The sequence below is a fragment of the Bidens hawaiensis genome, unplaced genomic scaffold, assembly GCF_021521415.1.
Source record: "Bidens hawaiensis isolate Kalapana, Puna unplaced genomic scaffold, B.hawaiensis_p1.1 tig00010465_1, whole genome shotgun sequence".
Lineage (NCBI taxonomy): Eukaryota > Viridiplantae > Streptophyta > Magnoliopsida > Asterales > Asteraceae > Bidens > Bidens hawaiensis.
In genome coordinates this window covers 49,046-71,782 of record NW_027491798.1, presented here as the reverse complement: position 1 = coordinate 71,782, position 22,737 = coordinate 49,046, and positions in this window count along the sequence as shown.

Below are 22,737 nucleotides of genomic sequence, written 5' to 3'. Positions count from 1 at the left end.
CCCAAAAAGGCAACGATAGCATTTGGGTGATCATCGATCGATTAACCAAATCTGCTTATTTCATTCCGATCCGCGAGAAGTATTATGTCGAGCAGCTTGCTCAAATCTATGTTCGGGAAATCGTGTGCCGACACGGTTTGCCATTGTCTATCATCTCCGACCGCGATGCCCGTTTTACCTCTCATTTTTGGCGTTCACTTCAAGAAGCTTTGGGAACACGTCTCGATCTTAGCACTGCTTATCATCCTCAAACAGACGGTCAATCCGAACGTACAATCCAAACACTCGAGGATATGCTACGAGCATGTGTTCTTGATTTCGGTGGGAATTGAGATTCTCATCTTCCGTTCTTCGAGTTCTCCTACAACAATAGCTACCACTCTAGCATTGATGTGGCTCCTTTTCAAGCTCTTTACGGTCGTAAATGTCGTTCCCCGATTTGTTGGAACGAAATCGGTGAAGCTCAAATCACGGGACCGAAATGGTCCAAGAAGCCACCGACGTCATTGATCAAATCCGTAAAAATCTCCTAACCGCTAGAAATCGTCAAAAGAGTTACGCCGACAAACGGCGAAAACCGATCGAATTTAATGTTGACGATCTTGTCCTTCTAAAAGTATCTCCTTGGAAGGGGATAGTCCGTTTTGGAAAGAAGGGTAAACTAGCTCCTCGTTTCGTTGGTCCTTTTAAAATTCTTGAGCGTGTTGGGAAAGTAGCATATCGACTTGAACTACCGCAAGAACTTGCCGGTGTTCATCCGACATTTCATGTTTCGAATCTCAAAAAGTGCCTAGCCGAGGGTAATCTTCATATACCCCTCGATGAAGTTCATGTTGATGAGTCTATGATTATGGTTGAACGACCGGTTGAGATTATGGATCGCAACGAGAAGAAAACCAAGCGTAGTCGTATTCGGTTAGTAAAAGTTCGTTGGGAATCACGGCGTGGCGCGAAGTTTACTTAGGAGCGAGAAGACGCAATGAAAGAGAAGTATCCACATTTTTTTGCGTCGTCGTCTTCATCTTAATTTCGGGATGAAATTTCCTAAAGTAGGGAATACTGTGACTTTCGTCAATTTCGGGTCACTTTTGTTATGTAAACCCGACCCGTTTGTAACCCGAACATTTCAAATATATAAAATATTGGGTCTTGTAATTTAATATATATAAAATATATAAAATATTGGTTTTTTTTATATTATGCATTGTTTGACCATTTAAACATACCCATTTTTATGCAAACCATAAAAGAATGTTTATAACCAACCCTTCACTCCTTCCCTATATATACACACCCATCTTCTTCATTTTACTCTTGCTACATCTCCAAAAACTCTCTCAAAACTCTATAGATTCAAGGTTGTTATTTCTTATGCATTCTTGAAGTTTTGACTTCTCAAGTCAAACTAACTATAGTCTTTCATTCTAACTTGTTCATCTAACATTACTAACTCTTGAATATGGTGGTACAACATATATATAATACACACCCCTTGTTTCCTTTATTTGTTACTTCACCGACTTTGGTTGGTTAAGTTTCGAATGTCAAAAGGCAAGGCTTCATGGAGGACTTCGTGTTCTTGATATATATTTACACACACATAACTTATTATAAATATCACTTATGACTAACTTCTAACCCTTTAGTTTGTTCATCTTATTTACAAGTTCCATGGTGTGGGTTTGTATAAGACTAACCTCGGTTTAACCGAAACTAGTCCAAACCGGAAACCGAACTTTTGTTTACTAGTTTTGTTAAAATAGTTGTTTAAACATGTTTATTGCTAGATTTGAGTTTCAAAAATCATTTTTACAAGTTCTTTGATATTAAGCATATGGAATCCATCTATGAACTCGTTGGGAGATGGAAACCGAACTAAACCGAAACTTTTGCTTAAAAGACTTGTAGTTAACTTTTTTTTGTTGTAAAATTTAAGTTTTATTCATTTATAAACCAATATACAAGTTCTATGATATTTGGGCATGTAGAAACCATCTATGAACTATTTGTGAGATGGAGACCGAACCAAACCGAACTATACCGACTTTTACTCGCTTAAGACACACAAGTGTGTTTTTAGCTATCAAGACTTGTATATTTCTTTAAAAAAGAGTTTACAAACTGATTTTAATTATTTTCTTAAGTACTTGGAATAGTTGGATCCAACTTGATCTCATAACATAGTTTGGATCGACAAAACCGAACACTCGCTTAACGTGCGTTGTTAGTTCTAAACAATATATCTACGTACTTGGTTAAGTGTTAGTATGTTTTAATGAGTTATCTCATAACAATTAATATTTTGGAAAGTTGACTTTGGGTTCGACCATTTGTCAAGACCCGAACCGACAACCCGAACACTCGTTAAAAACCCGTTTTAGTATCTTTAGCCTAATGGAACTTGCATTTTAGCATTTTCCCCACCTTATTACTTAACATTGGTTAAGTAAATATTAAGGTTAGATACTTTAACCCGGTTTTGAGCAAACTTACATTTTTTAAAAAGGGTTATCATTATAAATTCTTAAATAGTTACAATTTAAACCTTGAACTTTAATTGATTAGTTTTTGCAACAATTATTTTATTTAAAGATCTTCAAGACAACCTTTCTAAATCCAAGACTTTCTTTTATTTAGGCTTCATACGTTAAACTCGTCGTTCCGGCAAATCTCCAAATAATCAATCTTTCAAGTTTATTACTTGAACGTGAGTAACTTCATACCCTGTTTTCTATCTTTTATTTTGGGGGTGACATTTCAACTTATCTAAACTAAATGTTTTATACTTGGGTCTTAAACCACAAACGTTGTTGTATACCTTACTTGAATAATTGCTCGATTTGGTGTTCTATGCTTATTTGACTATGTGTTTATCGCTTTTGGATGGTGGAACTATAAATCCTAGACCGTTTGGCAACCCCTCATGGCAAGGTGTCGTTAACTTAATGAAATTAACGATAACTATAAAATCCTAAACTATTTGGCAACCCCTTATAGTTGGGTGTCGCTAACTTGTTAGCGATAACTATTTATCCAAGTTTATAGCTATTATTTATGGTTTTGTATACTAGTTTTGTGGCTTTTCATACTATATATCTATTTTTAAACTTATGAATTGCTCACCAACCTTTGTGTTGATAAACTTTATTTTATGAAATGTTACAGGTTTGCATCTAGGTTGATTATGGAGTTCGGTGAAGAAAACGTCACAAATACCGTTAGGATATTAGCAAAAATGAACAATATTTGATTTGCTATATTTTGTTGTATTTGAGTTATGAATATTTGGTTATGTGACATTTTCGATGTTGTGAAATGAAATGAGTTTGTTAAATATTGTCACTTTAAATAGTGTCATGCGCTTATGAGCAATCGTTGCACCCCGGCATGTTCCGCCGCCTTTGGTCGGGGTGTGACATTATGTTTTTGTTATGATCACTCAATAAACTAAAAGAGTAAGAATTCAAATTTGTTAACATGTACGATTTACCAAATCATTACTCAATACTTAATTGAAAATAAAAACGCAGTCTATACGTAACAACCATACCGTAACCTACAAAAATAAACAAAGCAAACAAACATTATTTACGTGACAAAATTTGCAAAGTAATTTTTTAAAGAAGTAAAGTAAAAATGAATAAATGTTACTCGCTAACTACTTATCTTAAAATAAATATGAATTAAGAATAACAACTTGAGTACCTATTTTAAGGAAACCTCAAAACCTAATTAAATATAATTAATACAAAATAAGTATTTGATTTTAATACATAAGGAAATCATATTAATTGTTTAGAAAATTGTTCGAATAAAAAATGATAAAAATTTTGTGTTAAGAATTACAGAAAGGTAAAGAGTCTAATTTTCAAAAAAATAACTTTTTCTAAAATCATTTTAAGAATGACAAACATGCATCTTGAAAGTAAGCATTTTGAATATAACAATGTAGAGTATGTTTTGCAATTGTTTTAGTAAACAATAGAGAATGTAAAACTTAAATATTAACCATCAATTTTAGGTTTTGTATCATGAGGTGATGGTTTCTTTTTGACATTTAAGAATATGAATAAATGATAATCCAAAACAAAACAATATGAAAATGAAGTTGACTAATATGTATGAAAAAACATATTAACAGTTTCAAAATGATTCGAAAATACTTAAATTTAAACGGATTTACGTATTCATGTATATAGAAAGTCTAATTTTTTTATAACAAAATATTATATAATTAAAGTTTCATTTAAGATATAATTATTGGTCAAATCAAATGCAAAAACTTAAATTCAAAGAGCTTCACATATATATAGAAAGTATAACTATTGTTAAATCAATAATTATTGGTCAACATAATATAATTTATTATTGAAATTTAATTTTAGATATATGAGAATGTTGTAAATCCAATGCCTTTATATATGGGCTAGTACTTTCCACTGTAGCCACAATTACAAGTTCTAAATTATATACGGTTGCAAGACTATCTAAAATAAATAAAAATGATTAAATCAACTAATAAAATGGTTTTGTTCATAATAATAAAACTAACACTGATAAAACTTTATCAACGTTTCATATTATTTTAGTTCTCAACAAACTATTTAGCTTACTCTGTGTGTATACATTTTCATATTTATAAAATATCCAAATTATATTTTATTGCACATTGAATTTTAACTTTCAAAAATTAATAATAAATAAATTCAATTGTTTTATGATTGTTCGATTTCTCAAGGTCAAACTATGTAAATACATTAAAATATAGCATTTTGGCTAAACATGTTCATTTTGGTCAATACTATCAAAGTATTTTGGTAGAGATTTTGATACTTTTAGCATGGCTGAGTAAACTTGTACTCAATCATTAATTTCACAAACAATAAACGTGCACTCAGTCATTAATTTCACAAACAATACCAAAGAGGAATAAAATTGTATCTTGCGGGAACGATAGGCTTGCAAAAAACAAATATAATCAACACAAAGAACAATTTTAACACCCTTGTAAAATAAATTCTAAAACCTCAAAAATCAAATATTTAGATAGAGAACATCAATAAACAAATAAAAATCGGACCTTACCATGATCAAACATTGAATACAAAGATCGGAATCAAAATCCTACATGAAACACAATCAACCGATTAAAGCCGTAAATAAATAAAAACTTAGCTTAGCAAACAACAGAGACAATATTCACAAACCTAATACCTTAGGGAGAACAATGACTATAGAATCAATTGGATTTTGAGCGGTCATACTGAAATTAGGGTTAACTTTACTTGAGAGAGATGATTGGTGAGTTATATATATGTCCTTGAAGAATTGAAACTGAATGATCCCAATTGATGTGACCATTAAATCATTTGACTACCAAGTAAAATAGTTGGCAAAATAAATAGTGGTCAAACTTCTTTAAATGATATTTTCATATTAAACCATTTCCTTAAATCAAGATATCCTTAATGTTCATAATTAAAATATTTAAAACTTTCTGTTTTGGTAACTTAATATTTATTTATTCTGGTAATCATAAATTGGTTGTGATTAATTAAAATTTGTTTTTGAATTATTTTATTGGGAAGAAAATTAAAGAAGAGTTAGTTATATATGAAAGTAATAGGGTTGGACCAATAAAAAGATGCCATGTGTTTATAAACTCTATTGTTTTAATAGTATAGGTAGATTTTGATTCTTAAGTTTTCTTTCCAATCTTGAACTAACTTCACATCACACGATGACTTGCATATGCGTTAAAAATTAAGTAGTTTTGTCAACACAAGGTTGAGTGAGCAACACACCAGATTTTGATGTATATATATAATAGATAATAAATGCGCAACAAAGTCAAATGAGTTAAGCAATTTAACTAGTGAGTAAATAAATGAGCCGTCGAACAAAGCTATTACGACTGTCGTATGATCATACTATTCTGAGATTATGTTGGACCTCTCCTAATGCGGTTCACGTAAAGCAAATAAGCACATAGCAAGTAAGGTACAAATCGTTAAGCACAAGTGACAATAGTTACAGTTTGTGTATTAAATAGTAGGGAAATTGAATATTAAACTCATATGTCCTCAAAACAGTATAAAAATGAGTTTTAAAAGGGGGAATGTGGTACTCACCTCAATTGACGAACAAAAGAAATATATAACAATAAGAATGACGATTCGCAGAAATCACGCGTTGACGATAAGGCCTAATAAGGAAAACAGAGTGCGGATACGCTAAGTTAATGAACTCGATCAGATAAGCGAGTTCGATAATTATAAAGCTTTCAAGTCATATTATATTTTTTTAATCATACTTAATATAATATTTTATTATATATAAAGATATTATATGAAAAATTATTAGTTGTCGAATTATAAACAAAGTATATTATAATACTTTATTATATATAAAGATATTATATAAGTAAAACACATCTTTAACAATATTATTAATTTATTAATGCTTAAAAGTATATTAATATTTTATTATATAAAAAATATTATTTAAGTAAAATACATCTTTAAAAATATTTATTAGTTTGCTAAAACATTTAAAAAGTTTGTCCATTTATATATATATATATATATATAACCAAAAATATTAGTTTACGTGGTATCATATATACGTATATATACATATATGTATATCTAAATACACATATACGTACATACACAGACAAAAGGCATGAGAAAACAAGTATTATATGATCGGTTTCTAATAAAATAGTTTTAATTAGTTATTATTAATAATAATATAGTTATTAAATGTTTTTTAAAAAGAAATACTCAAAAAACCAAAAAATCCAGGGTGGCGGGGGGTCAAACCCGCGACCTGCCCCCATGATTTAAGTGTTTTAACCAGAGACATGCAACTAAAGCTAGGACTGGAAAATTATATAAATAACCAGATTAAACAAAGCTTGAGTATGAACCCTAACAACATCAATCGGTTTATCCGATTGATGTTGTTGTAATTAAGGTTAGGGCTTATGATCATAATAGAATCGCGATCGTAATGCACCAATTAATTACCTCAAATAGTGATCGGAGGTGGGTTAATTGTTCACCATAGTTGCCGGCCAAACCAGGAGAAGAACACAATTCAGAATGTGTTAAATCGAATTAATTATGGGGTTACAGTAGGCGCTGGTATGACGGTTGTATACGTCGGTTTAATTGAATTATATTAGGCGATTACTATAACAATAAACGAGTTAAGGAGGCTTAGTATAATAGTTAATATGTATCTTGAATTCTTGTTGATCTTAGTTTTCTGATTACAAGCGTCGGTGAAGGTCGTTTTGGCAAGAATAATATGTATTTTGATTCAATTACTAAAATTTTGACGAGAATTGAGGGGCAAGTCAAAGAAACGGGTTTACGGTTTGATATACGGGTCCTGGGTAAATGGGTATGGGTCATGGGCTTCAGGATTAGAATAATAATATAATAATATATAGTATTTATATTTTAGTCCCTTAAGGTTTAAAGGTAGACACATAAAGGGTTAAACTTTATATGTTGGGTTGAATTTGCTATAAAGTAAAAGTTACAATCATATAATATTCATTTAGTTAAATAATAATATTATAATAATAAGTTACACTTGATAAACGCGATTAAACTTTCCGAAAATTGAAACAAGTCGGGTATTTAATAAAAGTATTGATTCGGAAAACCCGAGTTGTTACACACACGGATGGAACATATATAAAACGTAATATATGTGTAAAATCATAAAATTTTAATGAAATACAAATGTGGTATTTATATATAAATAATTAATTTTACATGAATTAAAAGATATCATAACTTATTTTAATTCAAATACAAAATCATACGAAAACTAACAAAGATAAATTAGATAAATGAAAATTTTATAACTTATACAATGAGTACGTAAGCAAACAAAGGAAATTAGTCTTCAAATAAAAAAAATCTCCAAATCTTAAAACATAACAATAAAAACATATCACTGTCTTTATTAATTAATCAATAAATGGGAATCATAACCTTTGATTTTGAAACCTTCTCCAAACTTAGGAGTTACAAGTGGTAATCATAACCATATGTCATTTTACCATCAACTCCATCTTTAACAAAACCACTAAAAACATTGGTTTTCTCTTCCATATTTGATGTTTTACACTTAATTGCTGACATGCTAGATTCATCATCAACGTTAAATACATCCACAATTTTCCTCTTCAGTTTATCATCAAATGATGTAATTGATGACTTCTTCAAATTATTTTCATCCTCAAATTCAAATTATGATTAACATTTATTGACTAATAAATGAATGATATGTTTTCATTGTTATGTTTTAATATTTGGAGAATTTGATTTTTATATTTATTTTTTATATGGGGACTAATATCCTTTGTTTGTTTATTGTACTCAAGGTTATTGACCCGTGAACGTCACGGGTGGAAATATAAATGATGTTAATTAAACACACAAGGAGGGGAGGGAGTAAGATTATTGTTAGTGAATATAATGTATAGACAATTTGTATAATACGATTTTACGAATAACTATGCAAATGATGATTTATATAATTGAAAACTATTAATTATTGTAATGTTTTATATGACATACATGAGACAGAAAATGAAACTAAAAGGATTATACATACATTAACACACCCTTAAGATATCCTACTAACCATCATAACATTAACACAACTTCATAAACCGAAACAACGTTCCAAAAGTATTTAGAACACGAAAACATATGCATCTAATTTCAAACCATTTTAAACATAACCATGAACAAAAAACTTTACAAGCTGTATCAAAAGTAACATACCATCCAAAAACTTCACCATGCAGCACATTAGCATCACAGGCTAGATAACTGTCAACCAAAAGAAGGGAATTTCATTCACAACCGTCATAACAAATAATAGTTAATCAAAAACCATTATGTAATCTTCAATTCGACTGACTAATTAAAAACCATAGTGTATTTAAATTAAGGTTAAACAATCTTAATATAAAATTTACAACAATATATCTAGATGCATATACAAATGTTAGACACTTATATCATAAAAAAAGTGCACAATAATATCATAACTATGGAATTATCATTATCTTATAACTGTATATAAAAAATCTTGAATTAAACAATATAATTATTAATAACAAATTTAAGATTCTGATGTAATATTGGTTACGCATGTTTGTTGATTGAAAAATACGATAATACGATAATATGCATAACATGTAATAAACAGATTGTGTAGAGAGTTTTATGTTTATTCAACAACATGTTTATATGGAGAATCTCATAAACAATTTTAAAAGATGTACGTTATAAAAGTCGAATGGATTAACAAAAGAATATACCTTAGATTAACGGTAAGTAGAATATCACTAATCTTGAGAAGTGATAAAACTTAAAACACTATTGTAACAGTGGACAAACGATCAACATCAACCAAAATGTTTTGTGGATCCATTGCGCCGTTTGTGAAATAATAAGATTGTATACAAATAAGAATATTGCTATAAATGAAAACATCAATACATATGAATGGAACAATGAGTAATAAAAATGAAATTTACAATGACCGTTGATTTGCTTCTTAGATCGATCGATGTTGGTGTAAAATTCTTATACCATACATTTTATATAAGGAGGTAAGATTATGTATATTTCTGGTTAAATGACCAAAAATGGAATGTTGTTTCAGATTGATTCATTTAAAATTTAAAATTTAAAACTATATATATATACATATATATATACACACACGCGCGCGCACACACACACACAAAATATATGATTGTGAAGCCTATATGTGAAAGGATCACTATGAGTTAAATAAAACTGGAAACAATAATTAAAATAAAAATGAATTATCAAACCGTGTTAATGTAACCAGAGGGGCTTGCCCCAATGGCCAGGAACATGATGGATGACCCGGATGTCACGAGTTCGAATTCTGATTCCGACCGGATTTTACTAGAGCATTAAAACAAGTTGTGCCTTCTGGCGGGGTGAGCCAACTGGGTTTTACAAGAAACGCCAAGCCAAAATCGGATACCAAACGTGGATCCCGATCATGTCAACATAGTTGGTCTGAGTGGGGTGGTGGGGCGCGACGTTTTCGCGCAGGGAGATAGCTTAACTGTGAAAATTACCGTTCGAAAAAAAACCGTGTTAATGTAAATGTGTATATATCTTAAATATGTAAACCGAGATTCTAGTAAGATTTAAAAGTAATAATAATAACTTTGTGATCTTTTCACTAATTATAATTAATTATTAACAAATTTAACATATGGTGTAGTGTAAGCTCAACTATACTTAAAGTTATGAATTCAATTTTAAAATGGTATTTAAAGTTTTTGTAACATCCTAAATATTCTAATAATAAATAAAGAAAGTTGCGTTAAATTGTCGTGCGTTTAACAATATTAACTAACGTCTAATATGGAAAAGATCATGGACTTGGATTTAATTAAGATGGAATAAGGGTAATGGGCCTTAGGTCCATGAGCCTTAAGGGGTATAAATACCTCCTTAAATCACCCTTAAACCCTAAACCATCATTCATTTCCATCTTATTCTCTATACATTTAAAACACACACACTACACCATATTTCGGCCGAGAGAAAGAGAGGTGAGGTCCGAGCAAGCACACGCGATTCAAGATAGATACAAGATCTAGAGCCCTTAAGCAAGCTAACCGAGACCGAAGAACGTATAAAGGTAAGTCGTTTTACCTTTAAAGTTTACATTTTTATACACGTTTAGTCTTGAAACTTGAACCTAGAATAGATCAAGTATAAACGAAACATAAAGTTGTAAACTTGATGATAAATACGAGTGTAATGAACCCGAAAATGGAAACGGCTCGATTAATGAACCCTTAACACTAGTATTGAACGTTTCGAGCTTAAAGGTCCGAACTTTATGCATTTTCGGGCCAAATCTTATTCAAAAACGACCATAGGGTTGATCGCGAGTTGGTTAAATATCGTATCCAAAGATTTCGTGTTAAAACGGTGATGGTTATGGGAGTTTTGGATGAGCCGTAGTTGCTGCTGGGCAACTTCGCCTGCAACTAACTTCGCCAAGCAAGTTCGCCCAGTATGTTCGCCAAGCAAGTACGCCTGTCTTATATGTTCGCTCAAGCATATAAGTTCGCTCACTGCTAACCTCGCTGAATGTTAACTTCGCCACAATAAGCTCGCTGGCCAACTTCGCTTGTTGTTAAGTCCGCCTAACAACAAGTTCGCCAACCTTAAGTTCGCTTGGATGTTAAGTTCGCTGAGGTATAAGTTCGCCAATGTTAACTTCGTTGAACAGCAAGCTCGCTAATGTTAAATTCGCTTAATATTAAGTTCGCCAAAAGTTAAGTTCGCTGAGAAATGAACAGCAGCTCGACCCCAGCCAGGGGCTCTGCCCCTTGGACCCTGCTAAGGGCTGCCGCCCCTAGAACCCCGCTACCAGGGGCGCTGCCACCGGACCCCCATTCGTTGTGGGTTATAATTGAACTAGAAACACAATATAGATAGCGATAGATGATTGATACGTGTATTGTTATACAGTTAGCCGTGCACAGCTCAAGAAGGGAATAACAATTAACGGTGAACGTAACCGTGTTCAGGTGAGTTTCTAGCCCCATTTATGTGGTATGTTTTCGGGGCTGTGTGCATACTCAATATGTTTGTTAATATGCTTATCCTAAGAGATAAGTGTATGCCTTATGTGAATAATGTGAAATGTCTGAATGATTGCTTGATTGTACGTGAACGATCTTCGGATATTGCACGTACTGTCAGGTTGTAACACTATGTATCAGGTAAGTATGATATGTATGCTTATGTGTATGAACGTGATAAAGTTAATAAAAGAATGAAAGGATGGTTGTATGGTTGTATGGTTACGAAAAGGGTACCGAGCCCTAATAATACTCGAGGTATGATGTATGGTTGTATGGTAACGAAGAGGAATCGAACCCTACTAATATTCGAGAACTAGGGAACCGAACCCTACTAATATTCGCGGAAAGAGGGTACCGAGCCCTAATAATACTCGAGGAAGGAGGGTACCGAGCCCTAATAATACTCGAGAAAGGAGGGTACCGAGCCCTAATAATACTCGAGGAATGTAGGGCGTAATGCTCTTTATAACGTAAGATATGAAAGCAAGTTAGTACAAAAGAAAGTATGAAAGTATGAATGAAAGAATATAAGTTTGTGTGTATTGTATAATGTATGATTAACTAGAACTCACTCAGCGTAGCTGACTTTTAGTATGCACGCAGGTGAGTAGGATGAGGCAGCTCGCTTGAGGGGACACGTGGCGTTGAATAAGAGACTGGCATCAGAAGGCTCAGGGCGTGTTATGTTTTAATTACTTAGTTTTCGAAAGACAAGTTGGTTGTTTAAGACAAGTTTTGAATTGTCATAAAATGTTTTATTAAAGTTTTTATATTCCCCGAATGTTTTTAATTTACTCTGATATTAGAACTGCGTTTATGAGTAAATCCAACACGAAAGTAACGGAGCCTTACAGTTTTAAAATCCATAATACATAAAATGATTTTTTTTTTACCAAAATATCATTAAAAACATAATATTCAATTAAAATGCATATATCATAATTGTAAAACCTAAATATGAGATACTAAAAAGTAAAAACTCAAAACAGAAGGAATACTAATTTAAATAAAAATGCATTTTCAAACCGAGATTTTAGTAATATTAAAAAAAAACTTTTGTGATCATTTTGTTACCTATAATTAGTTGTTATTAAATTTAACGCATGCCTTCTTGTAATAAAGTCAAAGTAAATGTTAAGTTATGAATTCAAAACTTTAAGTGTTAAGTTTGACCAAAATAGTGTTTAAATAAATAATTTAACATTGTAATCACATTTATAAATGCTAAGTCAAGAAATCAAACACAATTACCACTTTAGTGGAGTTGATAAGCACCTTTGGTTTGGAACCTAAGGTCTTTGGTTCGAAACCCGTATCACACAATAATTAATTTTTCAAAATTTTATAAAACCTTATGTGCTATGGGTTATAATAGGAAAACTGGTCATGAATCATAATATAATAGGAAGTAGTGACATGACATCTATTTGGCATCCTATGTCGAGCGCCTAGTTAAATGACATATGAACAACTTGTGTTGCTTTAATAGATTAGTAAGATTAACGGTGTTATGTTTTCCATTGTTCCATCTCTTGATACATGTCTAGTCACTACTACACAAATGGCTACACTCACAATTCAGGTGGTTCTTTTACATAGATAATGTCCATACAAAACTTAAGTCTCACTCAAAGCCAACTTGTTCTGAAAAATCACCTCAATGGTAGAAAAGAGCTAGATCTTGATCGTCGGTGGGACTGGTTACATTGGAAATTTCATTGAGGAGGCAAGCGCGAAAATGGTCACCCAACCGTCGTCTTAGTCAGACAAATCGAAAGTTCATTTCCGGTGAACCTTATGGAGGGTATTAAACAAGCAGGAAATGTAAAGGTAACTAACTTTCCAAATTTAGAATGGGTTAAACTTTTGGAATTATTATACTTGACTAAACTTTTTGAACTTTTCACTTTTCGATATTTAATATAGAGATTTCTACCTTTGGAATTTGGAACAGATGTTGACAATGTCAATGCGATCAAAAGCGAACATCCCTAGAGCGATAGAAGGCGCGGATCCCACACACTTTTGTAGCTTGCATTGGTTTTGCAGGATTCTTTTTACCACCGTGGGACAGATATAACGTGGATACTTCCCCAAGAGAGAAAATTACAATCATCGGGCCGGGATGGAAATCCGAAAGGTACAATTAATAGTATACATATCATGATTCGTGACATCTAGATGTGTAAGCGAGTCAACTTCTCACTATTTATTTGAGATCAACTCGCTAAAATTTAATTGGGTATGGCCGGGGTTTAATGAGAGCGGGCATAAATTGGAGCTCCTCTAATAAAATTAACTTAAGTCCGAGCTATACATACAAAGCTTAACGAGCCTTGCAAGCCTGAACGGGCATCTTATTTATATAAATGTAATAGGCTTTTTATAAATATAAACACGTACATAATAAGGATCATTATATATAATTGTGATTAAATAATGAACAAGTTATAAAATCGGTATTGAACGCCCTGCCAACGTATTATTTTTCTTTATTCAAAGCTCCTGATGGAGTCTTGGATAAGCTTGAACGATTGAGAAGGGTGTTTTTGTGGGGTGGAACTGAAGAAAAGGTGAAGATTAATTGGGTTGTGTGGGATAAAGTTGTCTTGCCTACTGATCTAGGGGGTCTTGGGATTAGGAGGTTGCGAGATATAAATATGGCATTACTAGCAAAATGGTGGTGGCGATTCAAGAATGAGATTGGTAGGTTGTGGTGGAAGGTCATTTGGGCGATTCATCATTCTTCTCGGTCTTGGTCGGCTATCCTGGCGAAATTATCGAGCCCATGTCCGTGGAGTCGTATCGTAAAAATTGATTCGAGTCTCCGGAAGTATGGGGTGGAGTTAAGTACGAGCTTTCAACACGTGGTAAAAAATGGTAAAAATACATGGTTTTGGCTTGATTGTTGGGTAGATTCGTTACCTTTGGGAGTTCGATTTCCAAAACTTTTCTCCCTCGAAAAATCCAGAGGATGTAATGTGGCAGATAGGCTTTATATGCTTGATGGTTGGATATGTGGAGCTTGGGAATGGATGAGGGAACCGAGCAGTGGAGAGGAAATACATGAATTGAGAAGTTTGCTCCTAATATGTGAAGGGTTCTCTTAACTCCAGGGGAGGATTTTATTAGTTGGTCCTATAATCCTTCTGGAGACTTCTCAGTTCAATGCATTAAAGATTGTTTAATGACAAATTCGGTTATTGATCAAAATTATGTATTTGAGTGGAACCGGTGGGTCCCAAAGAAGGTTAATATTATGGCATGGCGGGCGGCTCTGGATCGGATTCCTACTTTTGATGCGTTGGTTAAACGAAATATCCCTGTAAACTCGAATTTATGTCCGATTTGCGGCGAGGTGGAAGAGTCAGTTGAGCATGTGTTCATATCGTGTGGCCTTGCACAAACGTTGTGGAGTGTGGTGGCCCAATGGTGCAAGCTTCCAATGTTTATCCTGCTTAGTTTTCAAGATCTGTTGGATCTTTTTAAATTTCGACATTTACTAAGGATAAAGCTAAAGTGTTTCATGCGGTGTGTTTAATAGCGGTTTGGTGCTTATGGAAAGGAGAAATGCGTTAGTTCATTCCGGGACCCCAATTCAAGTCTCAAATTTGTTAGAAGAGATAAAGGTATTGAGTTTCCTGTGGGTAAAGAACAGAGCAAAAAAATGTGGGCTCTCATGGAAGGATTGGTGTAGTTTTCGGGTCTAATGGTTGTATTTGGGGTGGGGTCGGTGTGGGTGTTTTGTTTTGGTGTTGCTTTCGGGTGGCTTTTTCTTTTTATTCGATTTGGTGGCTTGTAATTCGGTTATTTCTAGCGTCTTGCTAGTTTTATAAAAAAATTTTGTTGGTCGTTCAAAAAAAAAAAATTAATGAACAAGTTGATCTCAAGTTTAAAAACTTATTCATGAGTTAAGCATGAGTCCTAACACAAAGCTTGAGCTCTTTTAAACTAAACGGGTTAAACTCGAGCTTAGATTGTCTCATCATTGTCCATGCTCAATTCGACACATATTCACCCCTTCCGATATTGTAAGAGAGACTACTTGATTCATGTTGCTTTCTTGTTTTGTTATATCTAGTTGTTCTTGTCAAACAAGATGATTTAGCTTTGGCTGCCATCAAAACAATCTACAACCCACGCACCGTAAACAAAACGTTGATTTTTAAACCTCCTGGCAACACATTTTCTGTTAACGAAATTGTTTCCATGTGGGAAAGTAAAATCGGCTAAACCCTCAAGAGAACATATATTTCCGAGGAGCAATTTCTAAAAAAAATAGAAGGTGAGTTATATACTTGTATTTAAAATGATTTTAGTTTAAACAATAAAATAAAATATGAAATAATAAGTATTGTTGTCTTGCAGAGTCTGCATTTGGTTTAGGCATTGTACTGCCTATAATACATTCTGTTTTAATACACGGAGATGAAAGAAACTTCATGATCGAACCATCCTTTGGTGTGGAGGCTAGCGAGCTTTATCCGTAGATAAAGTACATCATAGTTGACGAGTATCTGGATCAAATTGCTTAATTAAAGATCTTTCCTTCATCCGTTGAAACAATCATGCCATGATTGTCATTAACTCATTGAAATCATTTTTATGTTTATTCTATCTTACTATCTATCAAGGATAATACAAAGAAAATAACTAAGGGTGTGATTAGATTTTGGGTTGACTATCCAACCTGTGTAATAAACGGTTTGGATTGTCTGTGTAACCAGTTTAATAAACATTTTGTGCCCATGACTTCATGTTATATTAAAATAAAATGAGTCAACCCCTCATCCCGGTTAAGTTTAAATAAAAATTATAATTCACAAATTCAACTTGTAACTGTATTACAACTCACTTACAACCTATAGTCTTTTTTACAACTCATTGACTTGTTTGATCTTTTCAGATAAACAAGGCTATACGAGTCGTGTTTAGACATTAACTCAACATGATTTTCTCCTCTAGATTATGTTTGGGCGCTGGCCCTTCAGATGATGGATGTATAAGAGTTTGCTAAATTAATAGTTAAATCCGAAGGTGACATGTTTAATAAACCTTTTAACCTGAACACTTTGCCTTGAGCCTCTTGCAAAAATAAATAAAAGCTCCCTATTGTATCCTAAAAGATCTCACACTCTAAAATACATTTCATATTGATTATATAGGAGCAATAGAAGTGGTGTTTGTGAGATTTATCATTCATTGTAATATTCCTATTTAACATCTTTGATTTTAAGACGAGTAAGATGTTTGTGGGATGTATTTTATTCTCTCTACACAACACTCATTTATCTGGATTTATGAGTGACATTCCTTGTTTATATTAGAGCAAAGATGTAACGGTGATCACTATATCGCTTAGACCGGTTAGACGTATATAAGGGTCATCACTACCCTAGCTGGTACTGAGTCACTAAAAGGGTGGTCACTACTCGCTAATTGGGATGTTGAATAAGTGACCACTAACCTATTAGTGAGATGTTTAAGGGTAATTCACTACTATATTAGTGAGATGTTATAGGTGATCACCACTCTTGTAGTGAGATGTTAAAGGGGTGATCAATGCCCAATTAGTTATATGTTAAAAGAGTGAATACTACTTGATTAGAGAAATTATTGCAAGTTTGTTCAACCAACCCTTTCGTATAAAAAAATTAAAAAATAAATTATCTATATCTATATTATATAAAAGGAAGAGTGATGGGCAACAAAGTAATTTCATAATTACATGACAAGGACAAAATAGTCATTTCATAATTGGGCAAGAAAAGTAATTTACCAATCCATCGATTCATTCTTCAAGCGTATCGGACAAGTTTATAAAGCGTCATGTTTTCTGTATTTACTCTTGTATCCTTTAAGGTTTATGGTGCCATCAATTAATCTCATTAAAGTGTCATCATCCATCAATATTATTATTTTCATCATGACGTTCAACTAATTCATAAACCTTTAAGGACAATTAGTGGAATTAAATGTGTATAACACTAAATGGTTTCTTGACGTTAAGTATTCATAAGAAAACCAAAGGCCTTTTAAGTTATATACAAGATTATTATAAATACAACTAAGTCCACGATCAATTTACAACTGAATACTTACATTCAATTGGTTAGTAGCAATTCAAGCATCAACTATGACTTTCACTTTTGTAAGTGTATCGTACAAGTTTATGAAGCGTAATGTTTTGTGTATTTAGTCTTGTATCCTTTAAGGTTTATGGTGCCATCAATTAATCTCATTAAAATGTCATCATTCATCAATATTATTATTTTCATCATGACGTTCAGTTGATTCATAAACCTTTAAGGGCAATTAATGGAATTAAATGTGTATAACACTAAATGGTTTCTTGACATTAAGTATTCATAAGAAAACCAAAGGTCTTTTAAGTTATATACAAGATTATTATAAATACAACTAAGTCCACAATCAATTTACAACTGAATACTTACCTTCAATTGGTTAGTAGCAAATCAAGCATCAACAATGGCTTTCACTTTTGTTGGAATTGAAGCTCACGATGATATATTAAAGCTGAAGAATGAGTATTGGCTGGATTGTTCCAAAAGTACACATATTGGATTGTCGGTGATAAAGAAGTGACCCGAGAAGTTTCATAGGCTAAATTTGGAGGATCTTGCAATGGATGTGTTGGGGCTACATATGGAGATGTCTAAGCATGTGTGTATGAGTAACTGGGAGGCAAGAGAGTTGAATGAGAATCAAGTGAAGTATGCATGTATTCTGCATATTTTTCTTATGATATTGGTTAAGGTTTTACTAGAAAATCTTTAAGCTACTAGCTTTATAATCTTTTCTTTGGTTCCATGGGTGGTTAGGATTTTGAAATTGATAAATTTTTTTTGTTAGTTATTAATGTAAGCTCGTGACAATATCAGTGTATGAATTTAAAAAAAAAATTGTTTAGTGTTTTATATTGTGTGTTGAAATTAAACATTCAAACTTTTTTTATTACGCACTAAAAATTGAGGAAAATATAACTGATTTTAGAGCATAGTATTTGTTAAGCGATATATGTATGTATACATTATGTTTGCATAATTTGTATAATTTTGGTAAAATAACTTCAAGTTTTTTTTAATGACAATCGATTTATAAATATATGGTCGTTAGAAAAAACTAACCAAACGTCTAAATTGCAAAAGTACATGAAAAAAAAGTGTTTTGCAACCATTTGGCCTGAAAGATATTATTTTTTTCCTTTCTTGACGTTAAGTGTTCATAAGAAAACCCAACGACCTTGTAAGTTTTGTACAAGATGATTAAAAAGTTCCTAGCCCAATTTATATAAATAACATTTTAGAGTTGTTTTATAACTTCGTACCATTATTGTAAATATTTTTATGTGCTACTGTATTGAATGCTACATTAAATCAATACGAACAAATGATATATAGAACCAAATGACTTATTTTTATAACAAGAGCTCAATAAATATCAACTTTAAATTAATGATTTTACTTTTTTTATTACTAATTCGAGTGAAATGTACAGTCAAGTTTATGTGTTTGATTTTTCAGTTAGAATACATATGATGGTTCTGATTTTATGCTCGATGATTTGTTGTGAAGGTTGGTTATAATATTCGAGTTCTTACTTTCTTTATGTAGGCTTCTGATAATGAAAATGGTCACTACATATTGCATGTGCAAATAAATGGTAAACATTGCCATGTACGTTTGTGTGTGTGTGTATGTTTGGTCAGCAACATTTATCCATTGACACTTCTAAATTCTGTTTTTTTATTGTATGGTATGATAAAACAATAAACTGATGGGTTAAGCGGCATGTGTTCAGGTCAACTTGCGAACATGACTTGTTTAACACCCATCTAGCTAATAAAGTTATGCTAAGAAAACAAGAAAAATATAGTGACATTTTTAATTATTGAAAGAAATTCTGTAGTTGCAGCTAGATATCAATTATATAGATTTTATTGGATGCGCAAATTTTGATTTCTTGAACTTTAGAAAATGTATAGGTGGTAAACTTCCGTATCATAAAAATCCAAGTTGCTAGCTAACCAAGCTTTTGTTACATCCCCGTCGCGAAGCGTGTTAAATAGTTAGGTTACCGCTAACTCTTCGTAATTAGGTTACATACGTTTATGATTCAATGAAACTCGAGATATTCTATAGAAGGTACACTTCTTTCCGCTTGAAAATTTCGATTACATTTGACTAAAAAGAAACATGGCAAACGTTTAACTAAAAAGAAACATGCCGAAAACTTTTGTCACATTTGACTTAACAATGATTAGGCTTACAAACGAAGTAACGAACCGAACATTTGACTAAAACAAAACATGCCAAAAAGTTCCATCACATTTGATTCTATAAGGGTTAGGCTTGTAAACGAAGTAATAAACAGTGCATTTGACTAAAAAGAAATCTGCCAAAAAAGGTCAATTTGTATGTGTTTGGGGGTTGCAAATTTTACTTGTGCTTGTAAAAGAGAATTTGATATAGTCATAGAATTTGTTTTTGAAGTGGATTTTTCTTATAAACGATATATTATTATTATTATTATATTTTACACTTTTTTTAGTTTCAGCGCCAAAAAATGCTACATTTTAACTCCTTAGAGTCAGAAGTAAGGTTAAATTGGATTGCATCTTTTTTACATTCTATCATGAAAATGTACTTTGTGGACCGGGACAGGCCAAGTAGTGGGTTGGAACGGGTTCGGGTCTAAATGGGTTCCAAACAAAATGAGCTCGGGCCATTACGATCATTAAAAATATATCTAACTGCATAACATATGAGTTATATTTCTCATTAGTAACAAACTTTGCAGATTGTATATATTTTTTGTTAGCAAAACAAAATGAGCTAGGGCCATAACGGTCATTAAAAAATATATCTAATTATATGTATAACATATGAGTTATATTTGTCATTAGTAACAAACTTTGCAGGTTGTATATATTTTTGTTAGCAATTCAGATTTCAAACAGTACTATGGCATGTGAAGTTATGGGTTGGCCCGGCCCGACCCGACCCATACAATTTTACATAATTTTAATGTTAGAGTTTGATTAAGTAAAAACTAAAGTTGTAGATTACTGCAAAATGGTAAAATCAATTTGACTTTTAAAAGTCAAAATCGCAAGTTTTGTTGACAGTATTCGAACAAATATAATTTAGGGATACAAGAGAATTGGTTAAAATTAAATGTACAATTTTTTTTGACCAAGTGAAAGTCAAACGATGCATAGTGTATTTACAAAGTTATTTGGGTATTGTTAATTTATGTTGACATACTTATGGGTTCATGATTCAAATTCTTATTTCCTACATGAATATTCTTTAATTCATGTTTATTTGATGCTTGTTTTATTTAGTTGCTAAATTTCATAAATGAGGTGATCTTGGCTTGTTTACACTTCGCTGGCTTACAAACCAAGCAGGCTCCGCTCGGCTCAATTGCAAACAATCTGGTTTCAGGCTTCGGTTTTGGCTTGTTTACAACCCAATCTGGTTTGGCTAACTTACAAACCAAGTTAGATCGTTTAAAAACAAGGCTTCTTGGAGCAAGCCTCGATCTTGGCTCGTTTACAAACTGATATGGTGATTTTTATTAAACACGAACCCGTGTCCTGACCTTAATAATAATATGGGTTAATCGGGCTAACCTGAATGACCCGATTATAATTGTTTATCATATTTAGCCCGACCTTAATTAGCTTATTTGGGTTGGGTCGGGTTAATCGGGTCCGGGTATTTTGGACACCCATAATCGAGTGTATGTGAATTCTTTATGATGGAATCTCATACTTCAAGTGATCATAATCAGGAGTACAGAGAGCTGGACTATTTTTGAAGAAAATTATAGTATTGTCATATTAAAAAGATTGGAAAAAGAAATTTTATAGACCATTTGTGAGAATTAGGGTAAGTTTGACTTTAATTGACTTAGATGTGATTTCACATGGTTCTATAAACGTATATGACTTTCCTACTAGACTGTTAAAAAAATATGTATAACTATATTGTTGATGTTAGAATGAATTAGAGAAGATGCTTTAAAAAGGTTAAAAAGTCTTAAAGTTGTTTTTATGGAATAATCATAGAGTTAGATTGAATCAGAAAAGAGAATCTGGTGAGATGAGTATGATGCTCAGTTTGTTAGTATCTAAGTTTCAATTGTGTCATATTTGGCTTGATACTTTAAATTACGGGTCATATGTTTAACATTGTGCAGTTTGACTTTTAAAAGTCAATATACAATTTTTAATTTAATAATTTTCACGCTCTCATTCATCGTCACACAAATATTATCACTTTGGTTGATTCTTTAAGCACCCATTTTCTTTATATGTTTATCACCATTATAGAATTTTTGGAAGTACAATATGGGTATATGTTAAACTAAAATTTTATGATGTCATTTTTTGCTTTGTGACGAGTCACGATGAAAAAGTGTCTGTTTGGTTCGGGTCGAAACAGGTCACCTTAAAAGAGTAGGCTTGGATTTGTGGTCAAAAGGTGTCACCTTAAAAAGGGTCATTTTAGTATCAACTTTGACTTTTTATGGTCAAAACTGATTTTTGGTCAATTTTAAATTTTTAGGTCAAAATTTACGTGAATTTCAAATGGTCAACTGACCATGCTGGTGGTCTCTTATTGTCATAATATATTAGCTAATATATGCTTGTTGACAGCTTAAGATCATTCTTGGTATGTATCCAGTGGCCAGTACACAGTTACAAAATCAATATATTGAACGCATTGTTTTAATAAAAGTTTTTGTTTCTAGAACTTAAGTACCAAGTAATTTATAACACCATTGATCCAATATATATATATATATATGCATATGCGCACAATAAAATCACATATGTCCATCACTTTACCATTTTTACAATTTGTTGACCAACAACTTAGTGGTCTTAATTTGAGTATTTCTTTATCCGCCGATTAAATTTCAACTCTAACTACTTATCAATTAACACACATTCAATCATTTATGTTGATTGAAATTCACAAAACTGATACAAACTTGTTTTATTAACAAATATTTCACAAAACACG